The 11227-nt window shown below is 50.4% G+C and overlaps 1 long non-coding RNA gene across 1 annotated transcript; it reads left to right on the forward strand.

Moving 5' to 3' along the window:
• Nucleotides 1-1164: 1164 nt before the first annotated feature.
• LOC124478005 lies at nucleotides 1165-10539 on the forward strand. Its single transcript, XR_006957196.1, has 4 exons — nucleotides 1165-1233; nucleotides 5540-5682; nucleotides 5930-6077; nucleotides 8129-10539. It is a non-coding gene; the product is annotated as an uncharacterized LOC124478005 (long non-coding RNA).
• The last annotated feature ends 688 nt before the right edge of the window (nucleotides 10540-11227 follow it).

The following is an 11227-nucleotide window of genomic DNA, read 5'->3' on the forward strand; positions in this document are numbered from 1 at the left end:
CGGTCTGTCTTAACATATGCTGCCCTTAGACAGAGGGGGGGGGGGAGAAGAAAAAAGCTATAGGTGTCTGGTAAGGTGGAATCAGCATGCAAGTAGTCTATCCAGAGATTGAATACACTCCTATCTGTGCCAGTGTATAGGGCAGAACCATTTATCATGGGTGAACCAGTCTTAACTTTAAGGTCCTTGCAAAGTCTTCAGATCGGCTGCGGCGCCTGGTCTAGCAGCTTCACACGCGCACTCCTGTGAACTAGTAATTAGCCGCTGGCTGTGGAGGATCCGGCCGTAAGAGCACTGAACCGCTAGGGATGCAGTCTTCAGTCTAATGATCTGTTATGGTTTCCCTTTTGAAAGAACTGGACAGTTAAAGGTTAGTTATGATCAGAGATGGGAAGTAACGAGGTACAAATAATTTGTTACTGTACTTCAGTAGATTTTTTTGACAACTTTTTACTTAGAAAGTACAGATATTTGTGTAATTTTAGGGGAAAGAGATGTTCTTACTGGAACCCCCATTTCTTTCAAAGATGGAAGGAGTAACAGGGTTGAGTCACGGATGGATGGAGAAACAGAGTTTGAGTGAATTAATGGGTATCGATCCTCGTAATCGATCGATCCTCTTAGAAAATCCCGAGGGGCTGTCCAATTAGAGGTTAAATAGGCTATTTTGTATTGGTTACATGGTTAAGAAGCTCACCGATCATAAACATTTCCAAGGAATGTTTAGGAAACTGCAATAATTTCTAAGGGCATCAACGGGGCAAATAATAAGGAATGGCTAAAATATGATTTACAACTAAGTGGTCTTGTTTCAGCAAGCCCAAAGCATGACAAGACTCTGAGGGGGGGTTTCTTTCAACAGACACCGAACTTTAAAAAAATGTAATCGTGACCGCATGGTCATCCAAGTGCAAGCAAGTGGATCCAACACCCGCGTATGTTAATTTCAAATCTGTTAATGAGTTGAAATCATGGTCACGCACCTGCGCCCGTCACACTTTTGTCCTTTGGCTTTAAGTCAAATTGACACCGCGGTAAGGTAACCCAGGGGCATCCCTTTGATTGTTCCTCTTTAAATATAAAAAAAAAAAGTGCAGAAAAAAACTGACCCCTAAAATAAATGCGTGTTCAGCGCCGAGAGGAAACTCGCTGACATCACAGCTTACCGTTCAGGTGGAGAGGACAGGAAGAGAAGCTTGTGTAGGTTGATGGGAAAGTAGGCCTGCAAACTCGGTGAGTATGATGCAATTACGTAATTTTTGGCACAGGATTTCTTCACTAATAACAATTGACAATATTGATCATAGTGTGTTATCTCCTTCTCATGTTTGCGTGTTCACATGTCAACACAATGAAGGAATTGAGAAGAACGTTCCGGTTTTAAAAGCTCAACTGAAGGCGACCATTAAGTTTCCTGTTTGGCAACTTATAAAATAGTCATGTCCTCTTTTTCGTTTTACATTTCTCCTACAGAGCTCAATATATTTATTGTTTTGCTTTTAAAATTAAGATAACCAGACTGTTCTTTAGAGGACAGGTGTTAGTTTGGCTGTATGTACCTTACAGTAGGCTGAACCCTATAGAGAACAAACTGCTCTGTTCTATTAGTAATGTTATTAATGTATCATAGACCCGTTTTAATATCTTATAGCCCACATTTATCACTTCATTCTCTCTCTGGTCTCTGTCATGCTCTCTGTCGTTTTCTCCTTTTCTTCTCTTTTTCGTTTCCCCCTCTCGTTACCCCCCCCCCCCCCCCCTCCCCCTTGCGGTATATGTCTCTCTCTTTGCTGAGGTGGCTGTACTGTACCTGCTATGACTTTGACAAAGTAGTCTCCTCGTGTGTGGTGTGTAATTTGTTCAGTTTGTGCATGTCTGTGTGTGTGTGTGTGTGTGTGCGCCTGTAATTTCTTGCTAGTTAGCAAACTAAGACTGTAATATTTGATGTTGCTGCGTGATGTCTTGATGTTACCTTGGACTTTACGTGTGTGTGTGTGTCCCGCAATGTGTGTGTGTGTGTCCCGCGATGTGTGTGTGTGTGTCCCGCGATGTGTGTGTGTCCCGCGATGTGTGTGTGTGTGTCCCGCGATGTGTGTGTGTGTGTCCACTGGAAACTACCTTGAGTTTGCTGCTCATGCTGTTCTGCTGCCCAGTCCTGCTCTGTCCTTTACCATTTCCCCCCCTTATCACCCAGCTCCCCTTTTGTTCACCTTGTTACTCCCTGGGTGCATCTCCTCTCCCTCCCCCCTGTAGCTGGTTCCCCTCCCTCCCTCCCTCCACCCCTCTCCCCCCTCTCCCCCCCCCTCTCTCCCCCCCCCCCCCCCCCCCCCCTCTCTCTCTCATTGATAGTGGAGGATATGTGACTGGAATACTGAGGAGCTTATCATTATTCCACAAGCGAGGCATAGCGCTCAGGCTGAATGTCAATTCTCTCCCTCCCTCTTTCTCCCTCTCTCTCTCCCTCTCTATGTCTCTCTCCCTCCTCTGTTTCTCACCCTCTCGCCGACCATCGTATTATTTTCTTTTTCGCACGCTGTCCAGCAAACGGTTAACCGCATAGAGGTCTGAGAAACATGGAGGACGCCGGGAACACGGAATACACACGCACACGGAATACACACGCACGCACACTGCTGTGCAGGAAGGGGGGAGGGGGGGGGGTGCACTCGACACCTGCAGTGTACAGTCCATTTTTGTTTCCCCGCACAGTGTTCGTGTGTCTACCGACTGGGAATGTGTGTGTGTGTGTTAGTAAAATCGGTTTGGTAGCATCTCCCCTAACCGCTTGGGTGAGTTGTGTGCGATACGTATTTGTTACGTAAAACCATTCCACATAAAGTGTTAGTGAGTAGGTGTGGTGTGGGCTGGAGGTTAGAGAGGCAGGGAGGGGCAGCTGTTGAATGTCTGTCAGGAGAGGGGGGGGCATCAGGTTGGGGGGGGGGGGCATCAGGTTGAGGGAGGGGGGCATCAGGTTGGGGGGGGGGGCATCAGTTTGGGAGGGGGGGCATCAGGTTGAGGGAGGGGGGCATCAGGTTGAGGGGGGGGGGCATCAGGTTGAGGGGGGGGGGGGGGCATCAGGTTGAGGGGGGGGGGGGCATCAGGTTGAGGTGGATGACAGAGTGAAGGGAGCAGAGAGCACACAGTTTGTGACACAAAGACGATTGTCTTCATCTCTGTCTCTCTTTTGCGATTCCTCTTCCTTTTACTCTCGCTCTTTTACTCACTCATTCGCTCTCACACACACACACACACACACAGACAGACACACAGACAAACACACACACACTCACACACACACCAATCATTAAGCATCCTGTTCATCCCAAAGAGCAGGGTAAGGGGCCGAAAGAGAGAGGCTAATTTCTGAATGTCCGCGAACTGGTGATGGAGCGGACAAGACAAAGAGCCGTGGGCCACAGCCGGAGGTAACATCCAGGCCCCTGCCCTCTCCACACTCCCTGGCATACACTGCCCCGATGCCCCATTAAGCCCAGTCGGATACACACACACACACACAGAAAGGGTCACAGCCACAGGTAATGCCTAGCGTGACAAGGATTGGACTGAAAGCCCCCAACGTGACTAATAGGTGACTCAGCAACGACGACACAGCAGGAGCGCCATCGCACGAAACATTCTAAGAGGTATCACCTTATTAAGCGCCATGTGTATAGGCGAACGCCACATAGCACAAGGTCAGGGGGTTGGTTTAGTGGCCTCGTTTGCTAACGTCACTGCCCTCTTCTATTATGTAAGAGATTTCTTTCATTTAACCTTTGTTTGTGTCTGTCATCCACCAAGACTTGAACATACTGACAGAACAAGGAAAGCACAAGGATGATGTGGGATATGGCAACAGACTGTTCAGACAGCACGAGGAGTTAGGATGAGACAAGCTAAATATTAGTCATTGGTGAAACGAGTAGCGAGAGGAAAGACGTGATTGGATGAGACATGATGGCATAGGGGCAAGATTAAAAAAAAGAAAAAAATGGTACCCTCGAGGCAAGGCCACTGCTGAGAATTTGACAACACAAGGTACAACACGTCCAATGCACTCTCAGCCCCGATCGAGAGGCGGGCCGAACGCGGCGGATAATCTGCTCTGAAAAGGGCAGGAGACAGTGGAAGTAGCAATCAGAGACTCCCCGTGACAGGAAACGCCAAAGAAAAAAGAAAAAAAGGAGGCCAGGGTTGTTGTAGACTCTGGAAGAGGAGAGAAGACAAACCTATCATCGAGATGCGATGAGGGGTGAGGAAGAGGCTGTGGAGTTTGAAGGGGTCTCAGTGGGAGTCCTTCCTGTCTGGGTGCAGCATGCGAGAGGTTGGGGAGCTTGCCGTGTGCTTTGTATTTGACTAAGAGTTATGAAGTTAGACATGATGACTCGGAGTGTCACTCCAGCCCTGCAGAAGCCACAGTTGAAGTGTCAGGATGTCAGAAAAGCAACGTTCCTTTAGTTCTCTGTCTGTGTGTGTGTGTGTGTGTGTATAGTTTGTGTCTGATTAAAGGAGACTGTGTACGTGCATCCATGTATGTGTTTGTGTGGATCTCTGTGTGTGTTGAAATTAGTTTGTGCCTACGTGTTTTTTGGTGCAGTCTGTGCAATGCCTCTGTGTGTGTGTGTGTGTGTGTGTGTGCGTGTGATGATATCTGAAGTGCCATGTTTCTGTGTGTGTGTGTGTGTGTGTCATGTCTCTCTGTGTGTGTGTGTGTGTGTGTGTGATGATATCTGAAGTGTGCCATGTCTCTGTGTGTGTGTATGTGTGTTATGTCTCTGTGTGTGTGTGTGTGTCATGTCTCTGTGTGTGCCAGTGAGAGAGAGGCAGTCTCAGTGTGGGGAACATGTGGTGAGCTATAAGCCCAGGCATGAGCTGCTGTGATTGTGTTTGTCACCCTGAGCATGTAGCCACGTCAAGCAGTGTTGGTGATGCTCACTCCTGCTGGGGATGGAGCACATGATCACTGTCCTGTGTGTGTGTGTGTGTGTGTGTGTGTGTGCGCTCCTGTTCATGGTGTCCTTTCATCAGTCCCTTTTTATAAATGCTTATCTTTCGGAATGACACAGAGAAAGAAGGGGGGGGGGGGGGGGGTTGCCGTTAATATTTGTCTTTGGAAAAGAAAACCTTACCGAGGGAGGGAGAGGAGGGAGAGGAGGGAGGGAGGGGTGGGTGGCAGAATAGGAGGGAGTAGAGAGAGGCGAGTGAGGGAGTGCTGATTGGATTGGAGGGAGAGCTGAGGTTGTATGGACATACAATTGAGCAAAGAGAGAGAGAGAGAGAGAGAGAGAGAGGGGGAGAGAGAGAGAGAGCGCGCGCGCACGAGAGAGGGAGCGAGGGAGGGTGAGTAACTGAATGCAGTTTGCAGTTGTGCGCCGTGCGATCGCAGCAAAGTGCAATCGCAGGGAACGGAGAGAGAGAGAGAGAAAAAAAACCCGAAGCAACAGACGAGCGAGGGGGAACGAGGAGAACGTGACGCCTGTCTGTGTTTTCATGAAGCACGCGCCGCCTCTAGATCCTCATCATCTTATCTTTGCATCAGACCAACGGCAGGAATTCCAGAGGGAGAAGGGGAGATAACAGGGAACCTGTTTCTTCTAAACAGCGACGCTCTAACCTGAGGAGCTTCCAGCTGGAAGCCAGCCTGCGACAGGACCGGGGCTCTCCGGGGATCGCGTCGATACAGTAAGTGTTTGCCTCCACTACAGATGCCTTCGAATGTTCAGTGCGCACAGCTACCGTTGTGGCTCGTCTAGAACGTTGTGATGCCTTTCATACACTGTTGGCATAGATACCGAACGGGGGGGGGGGGGGGCAGAATTGACAAGCTGACACAGAGTCACTTAAAACATTCAACATGTTTTTCATGTATTACGAAACATCAGCCTTAGCCGTGTGTCTGTGTGTGTGTGTGTGGCGTTTCATGCCACAGTACCGGTGTGTGTGTGTGTGTGTAAGCTGATAATAGCAGCCCTATTGGTATTCTGTGGAGGGTGTCCCAGGATCCGTCTGTGCTCTAGCCTAGGATGGGATCACAGAGAAGGGATTGTGCTCTGCGCTGGAGAGGGCCTCTGAGATGGGTGAGTGTCCCTTCTTCCTCCCTGCCTGCTCTCCTGCACTCCCTTCTTCATCTCCTCACCCTCTTCCCACTCTCCTCCTCTCCCTTCCCTCCCTCCTGTCTGTTGGGCACAACACCATGTGCATCGCCCCGTTCTCTAGTTTTCCTTTGTGTTATTCATTTTTCTTCACCGCCTCGATCCACCGTGCCGTTTTCACCCTCCAGCCGTGCCGCCTTCCCTCCTTCCATTCTCTTTTCATCCTCCATCCATCCTCCACTCCTCCCCCCCCCCCTCACGCAGGTATGAACAAGGCTGTCCGGTTTGATGGATTTTTAAGAGTATCCGAATGGCTCTCCTCAATCTGTAGCCTCTCTCTCCTCTGACAAACCCCAGACACCCTCCTCCCCCCTCCATCTCTTCTCCCTCGTTCCCCCCCCCCCCCCCCCCCCTCCCCCCCTTGCCTCCGTCTGTCTCCACACTGTCTACATTCTGTTTGAATTCTTACTTGGACAAGACGGAGAGTCTCTTTCCTGTGTAGTCAGTGGAGCTGCGATGCCATGTGCATGGTGGAGATATACATGTATGGCTTCTGCTTCCACCAGTTGATTGGCTGGGAGCCGTGTGTGTCTGCGTGTGTTTGCTACAGTCACAACGTTCCGATCCGACGTGGACACCATACCTGAATGCCTTCGTTTGGGTTGCTTTCTAGCATTTTCCGATTTACTGGAAAGTGTTTGAGCCGTGTTGTGTTTGCTTGACAGGTGTTCCCTACGGGACTGGCACATTTGTTTTTTGATTTACTTCAATCCAGTGCCCCTCTAATATTTGACAGTATTTGCTAATAGTCTTCAGCCTAGGTCTACACCCAGGCACACCTGTAATCATATTTGCAAACACACACACGCCTCTTTCTTCCGAAAACCTTGCTTACGCGTCAACCACACAATTCTCCCCACATGTTCTCACCCCCGCTGTCACTCTGCCCATGGCTAAACGAGAAGAAAAAACCCACTAACCTAGAAAGCTCTCCTTGGGGGTGTCCTTCCCTTGGTGGAGGGACATAAACTCCCCTCTTCTGGAGTATTGATCGCAGCTGCTGCTCTGGAAAGGCCGGCCATGTTTTACCTCAAATGGAGCGTCTGTCTCCAGTGGCTGGTTGGGCTGATGTCAGTAATACTGGTAAACAGCTGCTGTCTAAAGAGTCCAGGGTCAATAGCTAGCCTGAGGGGCTTGCGAACACCTGCCGCCAGGTCCTGTAGGTGTGCAACACCAAGCAGATGTCATCCAAGAGCGTATGAAAAGCCCAGGATGAAAGGAGGAAAAACTTCTTTTGTGTCACTACAGCATTTTCACAAGGTTACACAATCCGTCAGTTCAATAGAGACCGATGACACCAGCCAGGGCTTCTGATTGGCCGAGGCAAATGAAGACATCTTTAACTAGTTGGGTAGTGGGGAGTGAAGCAGCTTGTTCTGGGGGTGAAGAAAACCCCGTCTACACATTAGAAGGCAAGCAGAAAAACCCAGGGAGTTCAAAATGCCTCAGGCACAGTCGAACCTCCCTTCCTCTCTATCGCAAGTCCACTGAGCTTATCTTAGATACTGTAGAGATGAACCGAGCGAGAGAACGAGGGAGGGGACAGAGAGGCCAGACAGGCCGAGAGACGTGAGATAACAGGAGGTCAACTAGAAAAAGAAGGGAGACACTGGGGAGGTTTAGGAGGCGAGGGCGAGAGAGAACGGCTGATAGTGCGGAGAAGGAGAGAGAGAGAGAGAGAGAGAGAGAGAGAGAGAGAGAGAGAGAGAGAAAGAGGGAGAGAACGGAGGAATGATGAGGGTGAACCAGACAGCAGGGCGACAGGCCGAGTTGAGTCGGAGAATGACGCACGCGACAAGAGAGTGACATAAATGTCACCATCCTAACCTTTCACGTCCTCTCTTCCTATTTCCCCTTCCTCTCTCTCTCTCTCTTTCTCTCTCTCTCTCTCTCTCTCTCTCTCTCTCTCTCTCTCTCTCTCTCTCTCTCTCTCTCTCTCTCTCTCTCTCTCTCTCTCTCTGTATGTCCCCCTACAGGACTAACGCTCGGTGGAACAGCATCTGTGTTCCTGAGGCGTGTTTTCCTCCACCACCAGTAGTCCCTGTTCTCAAAATGGGATCCGGCGCACGCCAGGTATCATCCAGCTTCTCTCCTCCGACCCCCCTGCTCCCTTCAGGCCCCCCCAGCCCTCATCCCACCTGGACCCCAGCCACCACAACCCACGTCGGCGCAGCCACATTCTGATTCCAAAACCAAAGGGATCGGCAGAGAACGAGATTGGGGAATTCCGTGCAACTGTTTGTCGAGTTCCTACAGGCGTCTTCGGGGGTACAATCGCGGTTGATTGTCAATTTCACCCGCACCTGTTGATTTAGCCTGCATGACTTAAAGCTTTCGGGACACATCGTACTGGAATGACAAACCAAACTGTTCTCCCTTCGGACAGCAACATGGGGATTGCAGAAACAACGGGATTTATCAACTGGATATCCTGCGGAGATTACGAGACTTTCTGTGTTCACTTCAAAGTTGGGCCGCTTTTCCACATCAGTTTGTGGGCAAAAGCGAATAATTGAAACTCCAACCCGTTGGGAAACTTCTCTTCTGATTTGTTTGGGGGGCTTATTTTTTTTTTAAGAAGCAATTTTCAAAGCCTCGCTCTTTTTTGTGTGTCTCCTTCTCTGTTTCTACTTTTTCATCCAGAGAGCAGGAATACATTATGAATCGGCTCCATTCTTTCTGATCCTCCCCCGGTGACGGAGAGAGTGGAGGGACAAACTGTCCAGAATAGATAAGGAGGGAGGAGAGACAGATTGAGAAAAAGGAGAAGATAGAAGACGACAGGGGAACAGGTAGAGGGAGGGAGGGGAGGAGAGAGTGAGGGGAAAGCAAGAGAGAGAGAGAGAGAATTAACTAGGATTGTCAAAAATCCTCCTGGAGACTTGCTGCCTCGGTCTAATTCATCTCTCCCTGTGCCCAGGTGCAGGTTGCTCGGGCGAGATGGGTCGGGGTGGGGGCAGGATTCAGAGGGAGGGAGGCAGCTGAGTTCCAGAGGATCCGCTTCCCCCGGGCACATCCCTGGGCTGGAACAAACAGATTTGGATAGTCGGTTAGACAGACGGACAAGGCAGCTAGACAACAAGACGGACGCACGGACAGACAGAGGGGCAGGTTGATAGACAGTGAGCCAGAGGGGGGAAAAACCGCCAGCACAGACTCACATCCAGAAACACAGCCGTCATTATCATTCTAGTCTGTGTGGAAGTGAGTGAGAGGGTAAGGGAGAGAGAGAACAAGGGAGAGGGAAGGAGAGAGAGAGAGAGAGAGAGAGAGAGAGAGAGAGAGAGAGAGAGAGAGAGAGAGAGAGAATGTCCCTTTTTTCACAGTTCCTGGAGGAACTCAGCCTTGTTGCAATTAGGACCATCTGACTGCAACTCCACCGCCGGCTTCGTGGCAAGCCCTGACACAAACAGACAGCGAGTGTTTTACTGGAGAGGAGGTATAGGTTTCGAGAAGTATCAGAGAGAGGAAGAGAGAGGGAGACAAACAGGCGGAGAGAGAGCAGGTGTCGGAAACCCTCCCCTTCATCTGCTTGTCATTTTCCCCGTTCAGTCGGCGTTTGGAGACACGGAGGCCTCACTAACCAGAAGGAACCAAAACACACATAGGAGGAGGGCAGGAAAGAGAGAAAGGGAAGGCGAGGGAGGCCCCCTTTTTAAAACAGAAACAGAGAAATATTCCTCCCCCTTTTTTCTCATCTGAACAAGACGGTCCTACATCTACTGAGAAGACGAGATAAAAAGTGAGAGCAACCTTTCTTTTCCCTCCCTTTCTTTCTCCAGGGGAAAACCCAACTCAGAGTCCTGTCGTCCAAACATTGGAACCTCCTCTGGTATTTTTGGTCTCACCCTTCCAAATCACTCACCTCTGAGACGATCCATAACCTTCAGATCCCCTCAACCGTACCCCAACACAGCTCTCTGAAGTGGCACCCCCCTTACCACACCTTCCACCACCCAGTATCCACTACCCCTCCCTCCCTCCTACCCACACACACACCCCCCTCACGTACGCCCCCAACCAGTGGATTCTATCTTCATGCCCGTGGAGGGCTTCTCTGATCAACTTCCACACAGCTAAATGGACGGCAGCTTCTGACACAGTCTGGTTTATTCTGTAAGTAGGACATTTCCTCTCTCCCGTTATATGTTTGTGTGTGTTGACGTGAAATAGTGTGCTATGTGTTGAGTGTGGGTAGCGTGAGCCTGGCTTATGTCATATGTGCTTCCTTGGTTTCATTTCTGAGCCCCGAGTTGGTTTTTCTGCTGCCTTCAAAGCGTCACAGATCGCGTCGCCTCGGCTGCCTCAGCTTCAGGCGATTTGAGTGTGTGTGTGTAGGACAAACAGAGATTGCATGCGTGATCTGTGGATAGCCAGGCTTACAGCAGAACCACAGTGGTTTTGGAGTGCGAGCTGAGGTTCTGCGCACGCGCATGGTGTGTGTGTGTGTGCACTGGTGTGCATGGTGACACGCTCTGCGTGCATGTGTGTGTATAATACATTATCTACATCCTTCCTTCCTGCACATTCGTCCTGGGGTTAATTTAAACTAATTAGGGGTGTGTATTTTTGCATCGTGGAGCGGTTTTGGGGATATGTGTCAGTGCATATGCCTTATTAAAGAGAGAGGAGCGTCGTAATGAAGGAGATAGGAAGTAAGGCTCTCTCTCTCCCCTGGTCGGTTTCTCTGGCTCCTCCACAGAAGCAGGAGACACCATCCCAGCTCTCCTCTGTGATCTCCCGTCCTTATTTCCAGTGTCGCCTCAGCTGAAGGCTCAAACTGAGCCCCAGCGCGGCACGCTTCCCCGTCTGTTACAAAGCCTACACGTCTCCACGGGAACCAGACCACATGTTTATACACCCACCCCCACCACCACCACCGCCCCTCCCCGCCCATATAGGGGCTCTGCCCGAGCAGGCACTCAATCAAGATCGTCCCTTCAAACAGGCCAATGAACTGTGAATAACGCCATCACACCAACTCCCGCTTCGGAGAGTCAGAGACAGCGAGCAGGGGGGAAAGAGAGAGAGAGTCGGGGTGGGAGGGGCGTCGATGGGGGGGGGGGGGGGGGGGG

This window comes from Hypomesus transpacificus, chromosome 2 (genome assembly GCF_021917145.1).
Source record: "Hypomesus transpacificus isolate Combined female chromosome 2, fHypTra1, whole genome shotgun sequence".
NCBI lineage: Eukaryota > Metazoa > Chordata > Actinopteri > Osmeriformes > Osmeridae > Hypomesus > Hypomesus transpacificus.